The sequence below is a fragment of the Macrobrachium rosenbergii genome, chromosome 52 (genome assembly GCF_040412425.1).
Source record: "Macrobrachium rosenbergii isolate ZJJX-2024 chromosome 52, ASM4041242v1, whole genome shotgun sequence".
In the NCBI taxonomy this organism is placed as follows: domain Eukaryota; kingdom Metazoa; phylum Arthropoda; class Malacostraca; order Decapoda; family Palaemonidae; genus Macrobrachium; species Macrobrachium rosenbergii.
The window spans coordinates 16,474,301-16,491,178 of NC_089792.1; the positions used below are offsets into that span (position 1 = coordinate 16,474,301).

The 16,878-nt window shown below is 34.5% G+C and overlaps 1 pseudogene; it reads right to left on the reverse strand.

Moving 5' to 3' along the window:
- LOC136833858 ((E3-independent) E2 ubiquitin-conjugating enzyme UBE2O-like) overlaps nt 1–16,878 on the reverse strand; it is a 189,212-nt pseudogene that overhangs the window by 156,839 nt on the left and 15,495 nt on the right.

Consider the following 16,878-nt stretch of genomic DNA (forward strand, 5'->3'; position numbering starts at 1 on the left):
TCCTTAGAAGCTCTTAAATTCTCAGCAGTCGCGGCAGGGAACGTTGTCCCTCCTCTGGTTCCTTTCTGATTCCTAGTCATTTCCTCCTCCACTGCCTCAGTTATCCCCTACGGTCATTTCAGTCAGGCTTGCCTTGACTTCTCACCTGGCTGTGTTATCCATGTATTTGTCTAAATGACACATTTAAGTTATAAGGTTTTCAATATTGTATAGTTATTTTGTTTATGTACATTTTTCACATTGTCATGTTAATTTTCAGCTAACATCAGTTTCTTTTGTACATTATTGTTATTGTTACTAGTGATTAAAAGTTTCTTTTTGGACCTTGGTCTTCTGTTCCCCCTTAGAATTTTTATCTTTTAGTTTAAGAATTATGTTTATTTCTCTGTTAATTTTTCATCGCTGACACGGGACCGATCCAGAAAAGGGATTTTGAAAAAAAGGAAAATCTATTTCTGGAGAGGGACCGTGTCAAAATGACCCACCTCCATCATGTGTCATGTCCTCCCATAAGTAAACATCATTCTAGTGGGGTGTTGCTTTCATGGAATTACTCTATTGGTGTTTTGTGTGCTGTCCACGGGTGGTACATGGGTTTGTAACATGCACCTCCTGTGGGACTTTTGACCTTGGGATCTCTATAGGATATGTTCTGTGTTTTTGTAGTTCACCCTTTTCCATACACGACTCCATCTGATGGAGCTCGCTTTTGGGGTAACTCCAGCATTTCATTTAGCTTTCATTTTGGTATCTAGCAACGAATTACCTGAAATAAGTGCTGAATGGACTTTTTCATCGATGACACGAAACCCTCTCCAGAAATAGATTTTCCTTCAAAAATCCCTTGTTAGATAAGCTGGTTCTCCACCCACATGATATTGTTCCATGAACAGCACATTTGCTTGTAACTGATGAAAATAACAGAATAATTTTTCCATTAACTGATGAAATATGCCTTACAGACAAAAATCACAATGTTCAATCTTTTTTGACAAAACTTACATGCTGATTAAACTCTAAACTACTCCAGAATTTCACAACCAGATACATTCTGACACTAAGAATCAAGGTTAGTGGCAATTCGACAAGACAAAATATTGTAACATATAAGGTTGGATAATAACCACCAAATATTTCAGTAAGTGAGATGGGGTCTTCCAAATGGGTAATGTCTCATCCACTTTTAAAACTGTTGCTTTACCTGTGACATATGGATGTGCAACTTTCAGTCTATTGTTTTAACCAAGCATAAAGAGACAATAGTAAAGAAAAAGGTAGTAAAGAAAAAGGTTTTCAATTCACTGAAACAAAATAAAAAAAAATATAAGACATTAGCCAAAATAGCAATCAAGTACACAGATCTTTCATACCTGAACTTGTTCTCCTTCGGTGACTTTGATTTGTTTATATGGCTTGGAAAGGGCATGCCTCATTTCCCTTGTTTTGTGGATCCATTCTACTTCTTCAAAAACTCTAGCTGTACCAACTAGCTGCTGGCCAGGATAAAAATCATAGCGATCCTAACTCAGAATCTGAGAAAATTAAAAAAGAAAAATAGACATAAACAAGGTGTGAATATTTTATACATCAATTATCGATACATACACTGTCCTTTCAACAATTTGATATCTGAATTACTTTTACAATGACAGTAGCAGGAATTAGACAGATATAAGTGCAGTATTATGATTTTCATAAAACAGAAAAATACATTTTCATCATCTGTGCAGCTTAATCCTATTCAGGGTTGCTGTTTTACCAAGTCCTTTTCCCAGTGTGTCCAACATTCAATGAACAGCCCATTTCCTAACTTGTTTTGGAAGATGTTTTAAAGATGGATGCCCTTCTACACTCCATATAAAAATCTATATAAATTTTTATATGTATACAGCATAAAATCTTATATACACATTTATAAAAACAAAATTATTCAAATTACATTGTAAACCAAGTAAAAAAAAAATAATTTTTCTGGAAGACATCATCGTTACCAATTTATTCATAGCTTAAAGATTCAACAAAGACTGGAATTCAAAATAAACATAAACTGTACAACTTTATGGCATGAATGTTTCAGTTTGCCAAGAATCAGTGCAGAAAAGATATCTTATTTTACAGCCCTCACTACTACTGCTTGTACAGGTAGATGCAAGTCCAATGTTATATTAATAAATGTACATAATAAACTTGAAATGTCAGACCACTGAATACATGAACTACAAGTATGTATAATGTATAGAATATAGAATTTCTGCCAAAGGCCAAGCACTGCCACCTAAGATGTCGTTCAGCGCCGAAACACAAAATGACAGTGAAAAGGTCTGAAAGGTGTAACAGGAGGAAAACCTTGCAGTTGCATTATGAATCATTTGTTATGAGAGGGTGGAAAGTAAAATGGAAGAGAGAGATTGTGAACGAAGGTACAGTAAAAGGAATGGAAAGGGTTACAGCTAAGAGTCGATGGGACACTGCAAAGAACCTTAAGTCATGCCTACAGTGCACTGCATGAGGTGTACTGATGGCATTAACCCCCTATGGAGGCATTATATATAAAAATAAGCATAAATTAAAAGAATGTGTCCTTGTAATTGGTACTAAACGACATTCAACTTTTATTTACTTATGTTATTTATAACTTTGCAGTACAAGAGGGTACAAAAAATTCAATTCTAAGCTGCTAAATCAAGAATTTATGCAATAGCTGGTAACCTCTTTATCATACAAAAATTACTGATCTTGCCATGTTGATGAAAGTAAGTAAAAATTTTTGAAGTAAGAATATACAGTAGAACCTTTAAAATCATCGCCTATTTAACTGAAAACAAGCAACTCCTTTGAAACCAATTCACTTTGCTTAATAAGGAAGGTTTCCTTGTACTTCCCTTGACTTTAACTTCTTACAGCACAAAACATTGTTGTCGTTCTTTCTGTAACGTAAAATACTAGATCCTATTTAGGATATAACATTTCAAAACTTTCTTTCTAAATCCTCATTCAACCATTCCATTTTGGGATCTTAGCCAAGAGTTTTAAAAACTGAGATGGAGGAAAAAAAAGAGATTAACTCCATAATCAGCAAAAACAGACACTTGCTGTAAGAAGAAAGGTTTTACGTATGTGTGAAACAGAGGTCAATAAGAGAGTCCTACAGCTTGGAATCAGAAAATACAGTTCATCTGATCAACAATTACACAACTTGAGTTCATAAGAAATTGCAACTCCGCCTCTCAAGCCTAACACAAAGACAGTGAAAGTATCTGAAAAACAGAAAAATCAAGGCCACCTGAATAGCATCTGATCTATGTAACTAAGTAACCTTTGACTACACCAGTCTTTAAGAGAGCTAAAAAGATAAAATCTAACACAATGTAAAAAATTTTCACTAGCATTCTGATCTCCTCTAACTAAATACAAAATACTTTTCATTAGCTTTTATTTGCTACTGGAAAAGAAAGGTCATCATCCAAAATTACTAAAGGAACTCTGAAGTCTGAATAATACTGACTGAAATAGAGAACTACTTATGAGGAAATAGTGTTACTAATACTTCTATGTGAAATATAGTATTAAACAAGTCAAGCTATGGCAAAAATAAAAAAAACGACCTAGCAATATAACCAGATGTTGGGCTGGAAGGTCACAGCTGTTTATTTACAACTGAAACTGTAATTGTGTCTCATGAAGTCTTACTTTCTAATACGCAAGCCTGATACCCAAAAATAAGCTAATAAGCACACTGTGCTTATTAACTTATCTACAAGACTAGCTTTTATCACTAAACAGTAAAAAAAAAAAAAAATCACTTACAGGCTTGTCTATAAGATTAATTTTTACACAATGCAAAAACTGAAGGAAGGTATAATTAAAGAAGAACCCAAAAAATTCTATGCAACGTGAGAGATAGTAACCAATGTAAGTGGGGCCAAATTTAAGCAGTAAGAGCCTTCAGTATTGCTTACTGTGCATGAAACAAGCAGTAACCTTCTACAGGGTATGAGATTAGTGAAGCAATACTTTTAACTCTTAAGAGTTTTGTTATGCAGTCTAGTTGCAGGATGCCATAACTATCTAATGGGATAAATGAAATGATGGTGATCAAAGTGGAACTCTGGGTTACCTGCTTAGTTGTTATCACAAGCTCACTAAGAAGAGATTGAGGAATATATGAAGGATTAACCAAACAAAAATAACATCTGAAGCTAAAGACAATATGAGAGATAAGAAAAGCCTAACCATCAGGTATAAACTGCAATTGCAGCCATTTTGTCAATATAACCCATCTAGTGTTCTTTCATGGTTTCATTAAATTAATAAAATTAAATTCTGTTATATCGAAGTAAATGATCCATCAGGTCTAAGTGTCAGCCATACAGTTCCTTTTCCAATGGACAGAAAAATTCCCTGATCGTTTCTGCATGCTTCTGATAGGAAATACACAGATATTACTTACTTATGTTATTTCACATTTATTGTAGTTTTCTGAAATTTTCCCTGTGTGCCTAAGAAAGTGATTAAACTACTATAAAAAGCAAATATTGCACAACCAATTTTACTGTGGAGTTATCAACTGTGGCAAATTTTTCTTATATTGCTGCATCTTGGCATCAAATGATGATGAAGGTTAATCAACCAAAGGATTTCAGGTAGAAAATTATCAGTTCACCTCTTATCCTGCCAACAAAATTAACATAAAAACACTGAAGATAATGGTAAGTGCTCATACATCAATTAAGAGGCAACAACCATTTCACAACTAAAAGAGGGCCATAATCTCATTATAACAACTTAAAAAGGTGTCAAGAAGGTGAGGGAGTCTGCGAAGACTGGCAGCAGATGAAAATCAAGTCCCAGCAACCCAGCTCCATGTTGCAGATGAAGGTTAATGGTCAAAATAAAAGAGAATTCAAAATCTTATGGGTACAAGGAAAGAAACATTCACTAAGTGACCTAATCCATACATTTCTGATTCCCACAGAGCAAATGTGTTAGGGGGTGACCTGACACGTATTGCATGGCTGATTAGGGGGAAAAGAAATACTGTAACCCCCTTTTGATCACAACAAATCAGTGACCAAAAAAGGATCAACAGCAGAAAAAGAGAAGGGGATAAGGGTCACTGAAATTGCTGATAGAAGAGCTGGCTGAAGAATGAGAGCTGAAGTGTGTAGCCTTTCACTAAGAGAATAAGTTACAAATCCATCAGGATTAAAAGAGAGAATGAAATTTTGACTTGCACAGGCTGTTGAGAACTTTAAAGAGCAAAAATCCAAATTTTTTTTGGTAGAAAAAAAGTTTCCTTCAAAGAGGCATGAAAAGCACCAGAAGTGGCAGAATCTCTGAATATGTGCTTCTTATGTACCCAAACTTTTGACTGCTTCGCAAAATCAGTCAAAATGAGGACTAGAGGGAGAGTAAATTATAGCAAGAGGTGGTCATCTGACCTAATTATTGAGGCGGGTTTTTGATACCAAAGCAACAATCCATGCAAGGGAAATAAAGGATAAATACTAGCATATCAGCCTGCCAGGACCTCTCAAAATACCTAAGCAAGGTGTTATGTGGATGGAATTATTAGGGAAGAAAAGGACGGTGTGATGTGTACAACAGTATTTCAAAATTCAAAGGAAATTTTAATGCCATAGTTACGAGTTTGAGGTGAAGAAACTTTTAACTAAAATTCATACACATAATATTAAAACTTAAATCCAAGAAAATACATGGTTCCAACCTCTTCTAACTACTATTAAAGTAGTTACTATATAAAAGTATGGAGTAAAGACACTATTAACTAAAATATATACACACAATATTAAAAACAAACCCCACAGAATACAAGTTCCCACACTATTCTAACTACTGTACTCTTAAAGTAATAGTTAGAACAGTATGAGGTAAAGAAACAATTAACTAAAATAGATATGCAATGTTAAAACACAAACCCCAGTACAACTTAAACCCAAGAGAATGAAAGTTCTCACACCCTTCTAACTACTTTTAAATAAGTAATCACAAGAGCATGAGGCGAAGAAACCATCAACAGAAATTCATACATATGATATTAAAACTTAAATCCATGAGAAAGCAAGTTCCCTCCCAAAATTTATAATTCACAGAAACTAAAAGAAAAAATAAAAATAATCCTGAAGTCCTTTTCTTATACTAAAATAACTAAAATTAAGAAAACAAACACAAGCTCAGGGTAATGCACAGTTTCATTTTCAATTACACACTTTAACCCCTTGGTTGCACTGTTGCTTTGAACAAATTTCATTATTACCAAAATTAAGCCTATGCTATTCAATTAGGCTAACTTCAACTGAATGTGAATTCAACCAAAACATTTATTCTTACATATTGGTGAACTGAAGTTGAACACATTTGAGAAATGTCTAACCTGTTAGGAACAAGTAAGGTGAGCATAATTACAATTCATTGGAGAAATGTCAGTTTAAGATCATGTTCTGCAAGGACCTGAAATTTTGAAATAAAACAAAATATTTCATAGCATACAAATGGTATTTCACAATGTTTTAAAAAATAATACTTTGTGAGCTCAGCAAACCAGGGATACTTAACACACACTAGTGAAAGAGCTCCCACTGACAGATGATAAACCATACATGAAGACTCATATGCTGCTCTTGGGTACAGCACTTCTACACCACTGCTTTTCGTAATACAAACCTCACTGGTCTGCCTACCATTCTCTCCAGGTAATGCACGAGAGGTTCTGGAGAACAATTAGAACAGAAATGATGTAGGTTTCTTTCAACGAATGATGCGCATACTCTGAGCCTTACAAGGTAAAGCAGTATGCCTCCACTGTGGCATCTTTGCACCAGAAGAGAAAAAGTGATGAAGTGCATAAATCCATTTACAATACTGTATACAATACACAAATTATTAATGGTAATAGCTGTAATATTAGTAGCCAAACTGCAACCCTAGTTGGAAAAGCAGAATGCTACAAGCCCAAGGATTCTAATGAGTAAAGCAGAAAAAGAAGTCCAGAAATAAATAATATATACACAAGAGAAATAAGAAAAAATCAAATAAACAAAATGAGACTTGTGAACCAGCTCAGCATAAAAGCATATGGCTTCACTTTGAGCTTCAGGAATTAGAAAGACTCAACTAAATAATTAGGAAAATAATTTCATAATTAGGTCACACTAGAAAAGAACTTCCATAAAACCATACAGTACTGAACCTCAAAAAAAGGAAAGATCTGCAAATTGGAGTATAATCTTTCCCTCTCTGTGTGGTACTCTTCCTACAGCTGCCTTAATATAAGGACTGTTTCTGTTGTCACTATATCAGTCGTGAAGCCAAAGTAGCGATGGTAAATTCTTTCTCAGCCTTTCCCTCAGCACCTTCTCCAATATTTTCACTGTATGCTCAAGAGTATCATTCCTCTATTGTTTTCACACTGCAGTGCATCTCATTTTCTTTCTGTATATCATTACTGTAGGGCTCTTTTCCGAAGCTTCTGGAACCTCTCATCCAATTAGGTTTCATATATCTGGTAAGCTCATCAATGACTACCTCATTCACTGCTTTTATTAAATTACTAATTATTCCAGGTAATCCTGGTCTTTTCCATTCCTCATCTTCTTTAAGGTGTTACATATTTTAAAGGTCCCTCAATTGGCCAACACTCTCCAGTTCATAATAATTTTCTTCATTATACGTTTCAAATCCTGCTTATTGTTCCTGAATCTCTCTATTCTTTTAAATACTTTGTTCTTTTCCCAATAATGTTCTGGCATTCTAATTCCACTTTTTCCAACTGGTATTCTTTGCTCTTGCCACCTCCTTCTAATCTTCCTTCTCTTCCAAATAGTATTCTTTGCCCTTGCCACCTCCTCTTAGTCTCCCTTCTCTTCTCCCCATTTTTCTTTCCTTTCACTTGCCTGTCCAATGCCAAAGCTTGAAAGCTCTCTTCATCACCTCCACTGCCCTCTGAACATCTTAATTCCAATATCTTTTCTTTCTTTCTTGATACAATTTTCATAATATCCCACCATGTTTCACCTGAGTTCTTCTAGCAGTTTCTATGGACTACTTTTTAATAACATATTTGGTGACAATCTTGATTCCCATTTTTTACATAATTTATTCAGTTTCTGTTTTTTTATTCTCTTAACTATCTCTTTATTCATCTCTTTTCTACCCCTCATTATAGAATCACCTCGCAGAAATCTACATCGTGCTACGTATGTATTACTCACTGGATACAGTATTTACAAGGTCTTGCATTTTTTCCACTTCATCCATGTTGTTGCTGCTCTTTTTCTTACAGCCCTTATAAATACTCCTTAAAAATGTATTTCCTAATGTATTATTATTAACATTATTAAGCATTCTAACAAGACCACTAATATCACCCATCACTTCTTTCCCATCTGCTCTTCTTATGGATAGATCCCCTGTAAGAGAGTGCTGCTTACAAAGTCACACTGCAGATGGTGCTGAGAGTCCCTGTTGCACTGATCTTTTCTTTCTCTTTTCATTCATTTCTCTCACCTGGCTATCTAACTTTTTTAAGTTTAACTTGTTACAGTTTTACTTACAATCCAAGGACAAATCCTTCAGGCACATCCTGTGAGTCAAGTAATGTAATCTCATTAAACTACTTCAAAAATAATATCAATAATAACAATCTTCTACTTAAAGAAGAAGTAGTAGAAGACGGCATGACTCTGGCACACACCATTGACAGTAATGCTTGAATTTCATACTCCATTCCTCCCAAATATCTCTTTCTGCGCTTGCCTTCAGTCTTTTGGCCTTCTTCCACTTTACCAGGTTTAGCTATTTAACATCATCTTTGCCTGTCCTCTTCCAGTGCTTGAAGGCTTTCCCCTTAAATTACTCTTTGTACATACTGATTTAACACTACCATGTCTTGGTCTCATTATATGCTTCAAGTTACATCACATACTTCTACTCCTTTTTGTACGCCTTCTTTTGGTTCTTTTTAATAACCACATTTTTTATGTGCAGATACATTCTCCATAGTGAATTTTTACTTAATTTTTTTGTTCCATCTTTTTTCTTTTGACTATCTTTCTTTATCTTCATTCTTTCTTTCACAATCACTTTGGTTTGCAGCAGTCTATGGCGTCTTAAGCATACCACACCTGGTATAAAAGTGCAGACCTTTTATACCATCAATACTTTCATCTTCAAAAGATCCACCTGCATTTTGGTTTCTCCACTCTCACATGTATAAACTTCCCTTTAGGCCTCTAAAACCTTCTGTCTGGCAACTCTACTCAAAGGTTTTCCAGAATTACATTATTGTTTTTCCAACATCATTTCTCATCACAGCCATATCTTCCTATCACATACTAATAACTGACTTTGTTCCTATATGTGCATTATGGTTCCTTTGTCACTGTATAACCACTGACTGTGCACTTTTGTCATTGCATCTGATGGCTTTAACCAAAATTCTTCCTGGTATTCATTCCTGTAGAAACATGACTGGCAAGTTAATGGTGTTTTTGGTTGTTCCACATAAATGAGTGCAGATTATGAATAAAATATAGATGAACAAAAAACCTTGCAGTCATGAATTTATATTTATAAACATTCTTTAAAATTTCTATGCTCTATTGCTTTCCCAGAGGGCAAGTGCTGAGGTAAGAATATGACTCCTGAAACACTGGAATTCTAGGGTAATCTCCACGAGAAACTTTACATTTGGTCTTTAAGGATGACCAGGTGTCTTATCAATTTATCTGCCCAGGGTAATGCTTCCAAAGATAGAAGACACCAGAAAGAACTTATAAGAAAGCCTAACCCTATAAGGGTTAATGATGATCAATGAAGAGGAGAATATATTGCGAATGTGTCGCAAGGCCAAATTTTAGTGAGACTTTGCTTTGCTCTATAATGTCACTGGTCTTCACACTTCAAAATTTCTGAAGCTCAAAAAAAACAGCATATGGCTAGGTTTATTTGTGGGTCAGGAGTTCCTAGGGTATCCCTGATGATACATAGATCACCAGACTGTTCATATTAGTGCTTCCATGGGCTTCCACAAGGGACACCTTGACACCTCTGGCTGTTGTTTAGCTTAAATTTTACACTTCTGGCAAGAGAATTACATTTCCATCTGGCTGTTGTTGTCCATCTGTGATACGCTTTTTGGTCAGAGAATTGCATTTCAATCTGTCTATAAGTATCCAAATATACTTCCCTACTGGAGGCTGATGGTTGTATGAGGCCAAAAAAGCTGTTTAGGAACTCTGGTTAATGAAAATATATACTGATACATCTTACGCAATACAATAAGATAAACAAAGATCAAATATATCCATACCAATTAGAAACCAAATATTTATAAAGCACAAGTCTGAACACAGCATGCTTAGACTTCACAAAAGCTCTTCATAAAATAACACCCAATATTCTCTAAGAAATATAAAAATAATACACTTTCATACAAAAATGTAATTAGGTAACAAAACAAAAAAATAATAAGGTAACAAATCAACAATCTCTATAGTCATACTAGGCATTCAAAATTAAACTGTACCAGCTACACTTCTACTCATATTAATCTTATGTAATACAGACGACAATGCATGCAGGAAAGCAACACAATAAGCCTGAAGCACATAGAAATTCAAGTAGCATTACAAAAAATATACATATGATGATTACAGGAAAACCAAATGGTATAAAATAAATATGATTTTCTTAACTGCTTCTAAAAATAGGGTTCTTCACTGGAAAAACAAGATAATGATCACTGCCACTTTCCCTGCTGATTCAGTGATCAATACCACACAGAAAACTTTTATAAAGTTATTTCATACACCTACACTTAAAGCCCATCAGTTCTTCGGCAGTGTACCGAACCCCTTTCATATACACTGGAACATAATCATCCATCTAACATGCCAAGATATTAAGCCCCTCCTTCAGTCTAAAATCTTCCTCTAAACTTCAGCATTATAAACTTCACTAATCTATCATCATTTATTCTCTCCACATAATCAAATAATCTTTTATGCATCGTCACATTTCTCAACATACCAATCCTTTGCACTCCACTTATACTATGAAAACAAGTCATCTCATCAGCTCCAACCTCTTCCTTTCATTTGCCTTCAATATTTTCCCTTCATTTCCATACAGCAGAGATGGCCAAACAATCCCTTCAAACATTCCAACTTTTGCTTCCACAGACAATCTTCTCTTCCAAACTTCTGCATACACCTTGCTATCTTCCTTGCTTCAATTATTTTGTGACCCAACGCACTCCCAAATACCAGTCAAAAATAAAACACTTCCATTCTTCTACCATCCATACTAATATTCACTGCTCAATTTTCCTGGTTTCCATTTACCCTCATAACCATATTCTTGATCAAATACACTACCATTTTTCCTGTACAAACACTTTCACTAGTTTCTGTAAATTTCCCTTCACTGTCTCTAATCAGTACAGTGCCACCTGTAAACAACAACCAATCCACATTTGATTCACAAGCATTTTCTTACCCCATTATCCTGCACTTGAATTTAATATCCTATCTTTAACTTTTTGATTCACTCAATTCAGTAGACATTAAACAGCCACCGAGATGTAAAGCACCTCTGTCTCAGCCCCACTTTTACACAAAACTGGTCACCCTCCTGTTTACATAGGCTAACACATGCTTCACATACATCATGACATCCCTAAGTTGCTCTCAAGAAATTATTTTCAGTGCCATACAGGCTCAACATCCACAACCCTGCATCAGTTTTATCATAAGCTTTTTCTAAGCTACATATGCCACATTCAGTTTTATCTGTTCACTCTCCATCTTCTCACATAAGTGTATCCTTGTCTAAACCCACTCTGACCTTCCCCTTTCAATCCCTGTCACCTGTCTCAGTTTCTTGATTAAATCCTACCATACTCTTTCCCCCGATATAATAAGTAATGTTATCCTCCATAAACCTTACAGTCATTTAAATTAACTTTTCCTTGTACAAAGAAATAATAACTCCTAAATCCCTACAATACTTGCTCATAATTACGGTACCTATTTTTTTAAATTTTCCTTTTTTTTATTTCCTGGTCACCTTGTCCACCTTCCGATATACCTGCACATAATCTTCTCAAATAATCTATTTTCCGTCATTAAATTTCACATTTCCTCCTCCCAATCCTTATTTATTTTATTCCTTATTCCTACCCAACTATAAGCTCATACACTATCAACAAGCTCTTGATCCTGGCCAAAATTTCTTTATTGCACTGTAATCTATATTTTTTATTCTGCTTCTTGTATGTAATTCTATTTCCTTCTTGTAAACTCCTTTCCTTAATTGTACCTGGAATGACATTTGCAACACTTTTCAAACTATAACTTAAATTACAGCAAAGGAGCCCTAACATTCCCATTCATATTATCATTATCATATTTTCTATTCTATTAACCAAACTTACAAGAAATTATAGAAAAAAAAAATTAGATAAAACATGTTGAACTTCCCACTATAACACCATATGCCTCTAATCTATACTTTGAAAGATTTAAAGGTGCAGGTCTTGTGAATGGATGCCATGTTGGATTTAGTTAACAACTACAAAGGTCTTCAGAGAAGCAAATGGAAAACCTCCTATTTTAAATTTTTCACATACTCATGCAAATAAGGTTTATTCAGTCATACGAATGAGCTGTTAAAAGATTTTTATAACTTTGTGCCTACTAGTCTGACTTTATTCCAATTTTATATGTAGACTAATAATAGGTACGGCTAAGTGGATCATTTGAAAAAACTGTCATATTTTGTATATTCAATATCATCTTCATATATATTGGCAAATAAAGCAGTTAATTTGACAGCACTATATTACTCTAATCTCATATGTTGTAAAAGTTTGTAGTTTTCGAACCATTAGTGGCTGACCAGGGTGTGCAAGGTATGTTTGCATGAGGGAGAAGTTCCAAAAGAATGGGAGAAAGGAATAGTTGTTCTTTAGTTAAAATGGTAAAGTTGACACAGGAGACTGTATGTTTTGTATACCAGGGAAAGTGCATGGTCTCATTTTGACTAAGAAAGTAAAATGTATAATAGAAGAATTAATAGATTTAGAAAAGTGTGGGTTTCAACTATGAAAATGGAGTGTGGACCAAGCATTTGTTATAGACCTGTTATGTGAGAAGTTTGAAAATAAAGAGAAAAACATGTATGCAGCATACACAGTCCTAGAAAAGCTTATAATAAAAATGACAGCACTAAAACAGAGGGTAGTGGTGATGTATTGTAAAGAAAAATCAGTTGGTGAGAGAGGTAGAAACTTTCTATGCTGGAAGTGAAGCTGAGAAAAGGGTGCACCAGGCTCCAACACTGTTAAATACCTTTGTGGATTAAGTATTACAAGAAATCTGAGAAAGGACAGCCAATGTAAATACAATACTGTAGGACAGGAAAATGTCATGAATAGATTGTGAAATGGCTGTTTTTCCAATTATAACACTAACTGGCACAGCACAGAGAAACTGCAGGAATTAGTGACAGAATTTGAAAGTGTTTGCAAAAGGAGAAAACTGAGAGTACACATGAGCAAAAGTAACAAAAAAGCCAAAAAGACGGACCAATAAAAGTTAACATGGATAGGGGGAGAACAGAAGCAACTGATTTGTAAAGGTAAAGAGGAATAAATATATTAAATGATGGTAGGATAAGAGAAAAGGTGAGTCACTGAAATTGTGTGAAGCAGGCATAAGGACGATAATGTCATAGTCAAAAGACTTGGTGGCCATATTGGAAAATGTGTATGGCCAAAACATGACTTCATCTCAATAATGCCCAAAGGAAATTACTGTGCATATTGCATGTAGCACGTGTATATGTAAGAGGAAATATTTGTAAATTTCATATCAATCCAGATCTAAATTAGAGTTTGGCAGTCTTGCTGAAAAGGATGTATGCCTTGAAGCTCGGCATCACCAGCTTATTATTATTATTTTATTATTATTATTATTATTATCATTATTATTGTTATTATTATTAATTATTATTATTATTATTATTATTATTATTATTATTATCACAAAGTAGATGAACAAAATCCACATGTAACTTCTTGATATAAATTCTCACTTTTTAAATAAAATCTCAAAATAAAACTGATACAATAATTATATAAAATGTCAAAGCATTTATAAATCAAATCAACAGTGACAATTATTATATAATAAACTATTTTGTTGTCTTCACCTGCAAAAACCCATGAAAAATTCTGGTATTATTTCAGTATTTCTATTTAATCTATAAGAATACACATTACTAATCACAGTTTCATGAATTAAACCATACTCTTCTCTCCCTTTGACTATGGGAAGTACTGACTTACTACTTTTGTGCTCAAACAGCCATTTTGGATTTGCTGAGGTAGAAATGCTGTAGAAATCCTACTTTACACAGTAAACAACAATGCAACCAAGGTAATAACACTGATAAAGTCATCTATAAATGCAAACTTTACCTATAAGAACAAATGTGCAAGAGCTTCTGTCCAAAGCATATTGTTTTGTACACTGAACAGCTACACTTGCAAACAACAAAAGAGAACGGCAGCAAACACAAAGATTATGAAGTAACAAATAAAGAAACATAATCAAATACAGTAAAATACTTCTAATTTACATATAGCAATGCTTCTGGATAAAGAGATTCAAGAAGAATTAACAAAACAACAGGCTGCAATTGACAGAAGTGCTGTTCATGAGAAAACTAAATAAATTGCAAAGGAATTCCAAAAGCTGCGGGGATGGATATACAGTATTACCATGAGCTTGAAATGACAATTACCAATCTAACCTATCTCTGGAATCTCGCATATCGTCCAACTCCAGAGCTTCATTGTCCGACATGACACATCTTGAGCCATCCCCACACACCATAACAAGGCGACACTTGACCATGGACCATCCCAACCCAGGAATCAAGTGCTACGGCAATATCTGTAGTGAATTCTGTAAAATTTACATACTGGATTAATAAAAGAACAACTTCCAACACTACTACAGTTCCAAATAATGCTACCAATATTTAGAGAAACTACAAAAAACTAATGCAATAAATGGGATAAAAAATAAATTATTTTCAAACATAAATAATCTAAAATTTCCATTAAATACTGGCATATGAAATATTGCAATATCAAACATAACAGAAATTACAAGCCCAACAATTCCATAACTGCACTAGGCAAAATATTTCACAAACTGAGTAATATTAATTCTGACACTAGAAAATAATACACTGTTGACTGCAGCAGCCTGCCTAGTGTTGAGAGCAAAAACACAGTTTTAATTAAACTTTTTGGGCCTCTTTATAAATATAAAATTTTAAAATATAAATAATAATCTGTTCTTACAAAACCAACAGAAAGTGCTTCATACCAGACCAACAGAATAAGCTGGACAGATGGAGTAAAGGAAGCACTAGAAAAGAATGTCCTCAATACTTAGAAAACAAGTGTGTCTGCAAGAGGTGAAAGGTACACTGCATTTGGGAGGTTCAACAAGCTGCTAATGCACCTAATGTATGTGTATGAAACAGCTAATGCTCTGAATTTTTCTGCGCTGAGGGTTCGTCCACCATTTACCAGCAGAAGTCTGAATATGACAGTGATCACTGTCTTGTCTTTTTTGCTCAGGACATACACCCTTTTAAGGAAATGGCTTAACGTTGAGTAAAAAAATTTATTAATACTTAATTTAAATTTATTTTTAAATACTTACCTCTCCATCATATACTTTTATTTCCACACCAGCAGTAGTTTGACAGACTGAGAAAAAAAAAACCAGAACACTCGGTTTTCTATGAATATCTGTCTTCTATCCATCTACTTGCCCCACCCCCACCCGGGGCTTGAAAGGCATAAACACTCGTAGCCAGTCAGTCTACTTCTGTCCACTTTGAATGTAGGAAAATAGGGAGGGCAAATTACATAATGGAGTTATAGTAAGTATTTAAAAAATAAATCTTAAATTGTGTACAGTATTTATATTTTTGAAATGAACCTTACCTCTCCATTATTTAGCCGATTCCCACATATGAAAAGGTGGTGGGCAGAGTGGAAATCAGTCAACCCTTTAAAGGCTACTCAGAAACAAAATATTTTGTAAACAAGTGTTTGTTTACCCAGTGAATAAAATCCACTGGCTATTACTGCCACCTTAGGAGGACTGTCGCTCAGGTATGAGATCCTCATCATGAAGATACCTGAGGTCTCTTCTGAAGGTACCCTCCTTCAGCAGAAGGGGTGGGGTTACTGTGCCAAAACCAGGCAGAGCTAACGATGGATAACTAAAAAGTACATATGTACAAAAAGGTATACAGTAAACACCCTGTATTCGCATCCTCATGATTCGCAGACTCACCGATTCGTGGATTTCTCTATGGAACATATATACACATTATTCGCAGAAAATTCGCCCATTCACTGTATTTTTCACTGAGAAATATTCACTAATTACTGTATTTTCATATTATTTTCATGACTAAATGCACTTTTTGTAATGAAACTACTAAAATACTCAGGTACCCAGGTAGTGCTCAAGTTACGATAATTCGATTTTGCGATGGGGTAAGCAATTACTGTAATATCGATAAGACAATATTTGTAAAATATTTTTTAATTTTGTGCGGACACAGGCAGCAGCGTACAATCAGGCAGCGAGAGAGACCAAATTACAATAGACCAACTTCTTTCCCTCCATCTCTTTGTTCCATCTTCTAGTTAAAAAGTAAAAGAGAATGATAACAGTATTGTTGATAATGTTATACTCTTTGCGTAAATGTGTACAGCCATAAACAACCGAATGAGAAACTGTTGTTTTGCTTATAACCAAATTG